A 4,550-nucleotide genomic window follows, 5' to 3' on the forward strand; every position below is an offset into this window, starting at 1 on the left:
CTTCCAGACAGGCTGAAACGGTTCCTCTTGCCTTTGTCTGGTAAAGACTTTTAGAAGAAGTGAAGTCAGTTCCTTAAGAGCTTGTTAGATGTCCTGGGCGATAAGGCAGGATACGTAGTGGAACAGATTGTTCTTACCTGCTCGGTGCTCTCGCGCTGAGAAAAGTGGTTGAAGTTTCGGTTGTGCGTGTGGCGTGCCAGGTTATTACCTGCCTCTGAGCGTGTTACGCCGGCGGTGGGCGTTCAGGTCCAAAGGACTGCAGTTGTGAGGTTGAAAACAGTCGGTTTTCTCAGTTTGCGCAGCTGCTGCCCGGTAGGAAGCAGGAGAGGTGCAAGTCAGGGCCCTCTGCCACCAGTAGGTGGCACAGGCAGCAAGCGCTTGGCTGAAGAGGATGTGCAGCTGATTAAAAACTTGATGTGTTCACTCTAGAATACAGGTTTTTGGTTATTTTTCCAAAATTAAGCCTAAGAATGATTTGATGGAAGCTTCCTCTAGGTGATGTTTGGCGGCTTTCTGAGTTTTTATTTATAGTGAAGAACACTTGTGATACAACAGTGGCTGGCCCAGGGGCCGAATTACTTCTCTGGAGCTCGAGGTCAGGCTCGGGAGGATTAAAGCTGCTCTGACTGTCCTGATTTCGGGCCGGGTGGGGGCTGGCTTGGCTGCTGGCGCAGAGCCCGAACGCACTGATCGAAGCCTCGAGACTGCAGCCAAAATAATCGTAACACATATAATGACCATCACATTAAAATTACTTTCTTTGTTATGTGTGTGTGTTTGTGATATTACCTAGGAGATATGGATGGGTATGTTTCCTGTGCTGAGAATAGCGAGGCTCTCCGCCTCCAGAGGAAATCATTTCTTACGGTTCAACTGTTTTATTTACTTCAGCGTGTCATCTTGTTTTGTACTGTGACACCTCTTAAGTTCCACACTTAGCAAATGTGGAAGTGAATCTATTCTCTTAAAAGTAATTCTGGCCCTGGATTTAGACATTCTGTGCCAGTTACAGAAGCATTTGGATTCCCCTGAGCTGTTCCATTTTAGGCCTTGTCGATGTTGGAGGCTGTTCTGGGTTAATCGTGCGTGTGGATGCCAGTTCTGGAACACACTGAAGAGCGCTGGCGTGCGGGACTCACCAGAAGTAGATCCACGGATAGATAAACCTACAGCTTCGATCAAAAAAATCCCTTGGGAGGGAATGGATGCGTAAGATTGTTATTATTTTTCTTTTTTGGTTCTGTGGGATGCTCATACCAGTGGTAACTGGGCACTCTCGCTGGACAAGTAGTTCAGTCCTGTGGTTTCCCCACACTTGGTGGGCATAACTTGTCATCTCGTGTTCCTGGCCCCATACAAAATAAAAAAATGGGGAGAATTCACACAGAGTGAATGATAACACTTCCATGGTGGCAAGCTGAGCTCTAACTGTTGGCTTTTCACCTAAGTTTGTGATCTGAAAAGAGATGGAAACGTTCCTGCTTCACCTGGCGCATCTGTGCTGCAGCGTGGGCTGCTTTCCTTGATCTTCCTGCTCTCGTCAAAGCTTCGGTGTCACAGCTCTTGGCTCTTCACAAACCACTGCTGGTGGGCGTCGGGATGGCTGACAATTGGGAGCGATGCTCTGGAGCCGTGGGTGGAGGTACCACGTCCCGTTCACTGGTGAAAGGGAGCTGCTTGCTTTGCTTGGCTGTGACAGGATTGTGTGGAATTTCAGACAGGTGCCGCCAGAGACGCTGGGGTTGGGCCAGTCGAAATCAGGCAAACCTGGAGGGAGAAACTTTGGGTGAAGGAACCCCTCTTGGCTTTGTGACGGTGCTGCTCTGGGTTTTACAGACCTTTAGCCAACGGGATGTGGGGCTTGGATGGTTAGCATTAATTCACTTCGAGAAGAAACCTCTCACTGGACTAGAAACTCAAAGCTGTCCGAGTTTCAGCTTCTGTTTCACACAGGTGTCCCGGGAAGTTTCTCTCCGGCTGTGCAGACCTCTGTCTGGTCACAAGGAGTTGCTCTTTCATTACATACAGGTTATGTCATGGAGAGAACGGCGCTGGATAAATGGGCTGAATTCAGGTTAGAGAAACTGAGTTTGGGTGGATTAAAAACTTTAAAATAGAGTTGTTTGGGTTTTTTTTCCCTTGGGACTCCCAGGAGGGCAAGCAGAGAGGTGAAGCCAGCCAGGGGATGCTTGGAGCAGACAACTGGTGGCTGCACGTCGTGGTGGGTGAAAGCCTCAACCTTCACTTTGCCGGAGCCCCGCCAGGATATTCCCTTCTTACGTCACTGCTGAGCCCACTGGAAAACGCGTGGGCAGATGAGTTAAAAAGTTCGTTAATTCTCATAATATGTTATGCTGCTCAGTTATGTCGTTTTTGTTCATTGTGCTTTGGCGAGTTGTTGTGTGGTTTTGTTTCTTTGATTTTTTTTTTTTTTTTTCCCCTCTGAATTCTAGATTTAGGGGGGGAAAAATAGCAGAGGTGGAAGGAAACTTGAGCAGATTGGCATAAAAAAGTCTAATTTTGACGACTGTAGCTCAACCACTTGCTGATTGTTGGAGTTACGTCTGAAAGGCTTTATCTCCTCTGACCTGAGCGCTGGCTCTGACTGGGGTGAGGACTTTTTTATTTCTATTTTTTTTTTAACTCTAACTCGTGCTGAAACAGGCTGGGGACATCGAGGCGTGTTGGCAGGCTGGCTGCCTTAGGGGTAGCTGCTGGTCAGTCATCACCCGCAGGCAGGCAGGATGGAGAATCCCGTAAAATGGAGCAACAACTGCCCCCCCAAGCCCCCCAGCTCAGCCCCCGCAGCAGCTGGTGATGGTTGTGGCCTGTAGCCCCGGTTGGTTTGACCCAAGACACAGAAATAGAGCTGGAAGCAGGAACAAGCACCCAGGTCTTCCCCTTTGAGGAGGCGGCACAAACCACCAAAAGTCATGTTTGTGTCTCTTCCCCTCACCCAGGACCAGCGTGCTGGGCTCTGAGCTCTTGGGTTTTTTCTCCCACTGCCTTGGTGGAGGAGCAGAGGCTGTCCTCACAGACTAGCAAAGGATCTTTTCCTGATTAGGAGAGACAGGGATTCAAATCTGTGCTTAAATTAGGAGGAATTGAAACCTTCTCGGGCAAGGACTAGACTTGCAGGGAGGGGCAGCGACAGCCTTACCCCTTCCTCGTGTTTTAGAACCAGGCTATGCTTCAGGTAACTGCATCTTTTTTAAAAATCAGGGCGTTCATCAAACCATTTCGGACAGGATTTTCTCTTTTGTACTGGAGGGGGTTGAGTTTTTTTCTGTGCCACTGTGTTTTTTGGGTTTTTCTTTTACTGACTGAGGTCGGAGGAGCAGTGTCCAGCAGCTCTGTGCTCAGTGCTCTGTGAGCCTTTGTGGCCAGTGGAGCTGTTCTGGTGACGCTAATTTTTAGCCGCTCGCGGCAAAGTGAGAAAATAAACAGCAAAGTAAAAAGCATCAAAGTTTGCTGCTGGTGCAGCCTTAAGCAGAGCAGAGACACAGGCTGCAGAGAAAGGGGGAGCCTTCTCAGGATGTTGAGCAACGAGACAACAAAATATCAAATAAAATCTAGTGCTGATGGAAGAAAAGATGTGTACAGGGGAATGGAAAGAGGGGCAGGCACGTGCCCTCCCACTTGTGTAGCAGCCTTTGCTTGCAAGTGCAGTTTTGAGCCTCAACGTTGCAAGAAACCAAAAAAAGAATTAAAAAAACCCCCGAACCAAAATCCCCTGTCATGTCTCTTCTTGTGATGACAGAGACGCAACGGAAGCTGTGAGAAGCTGCACCCGAGGTGTGATGAAATCGGCTGGCGCCCGTTGTGGGCTCGGGGGTGGGGCTGTGGGGGAGTCGGTAGAAACAGGGGGGTGCTGCGGGGTTCAAAAATGGACCGAGAGCTCTGCCCCCACCCGGAACTGGGGCATCCTCAGTCGCCTCGTTTCGTGTGTAAGTACGACTTCCCAAAAAAGCTTGGTGCCGCTTCCGAACAGCTTCAGGTCGCCGAGCACCCCCGAGGCTTTGCCTGCATCGGCCCTGTTGCCCCGTGACGATTTTTTTTGACCCGACACCCGTTAAGCCTCACTCTGTTGGTGTCAAAAAGCCGGTTTAGCACAAAGCCCACCTGGCGAGGTTGTTGGCAGGGACCTCGAGGCTTCGCCCCTTGGCAGTGACAGCCCCCTCGGGGCAGAGGGGCTTCTTGAGCGACCAGAGGATGCGGACTAAAGGAGGTGTTTCGGGCTGGTTATTTTTACTCCCGGTCATATTCTCATTCAGATTTCTAATCCGGTGCTGCTGAGCAGATTTATTACTCTAAAGGTTTTCTGGAGGAAAGTTTTCTGTGGGAGTATTGGCTTCAGCTGGCTCCTAACGGAGAAGGGCAGGCAGAGCCAAGGCAAGTCTGGGTGAATAATCAGATCTTGCCTGGCATGGAACTGGATGGAAAAGCGCTCAGGTGGCAGTTGCTGTGGCATGGGCGTCCCTTGGCTCCTCCAAACCTCCCGTGTGCGCAGCGCCATCCCCACTTGAAGCTTTCTTGGCTGGGAGGATTGC

The sequence above is a fragment of the Apaloderma vittatum genome, unplaced genomic scaffold (assembly GCF_000703405.1).
Source record: "Apaloderma vittatum isolate BGI_N311 unplaced genomic scaffold, ASM70340v1 scaffold24613, whole genome shotgun sequence".
NCBI classification, from domain to species: domain Eukaryota; kingdom Metazoa; phylum Chordata; class Aves; order Trogoniformes; family Trogonidae; genus Apaloderma; species Apaloderma vittatum.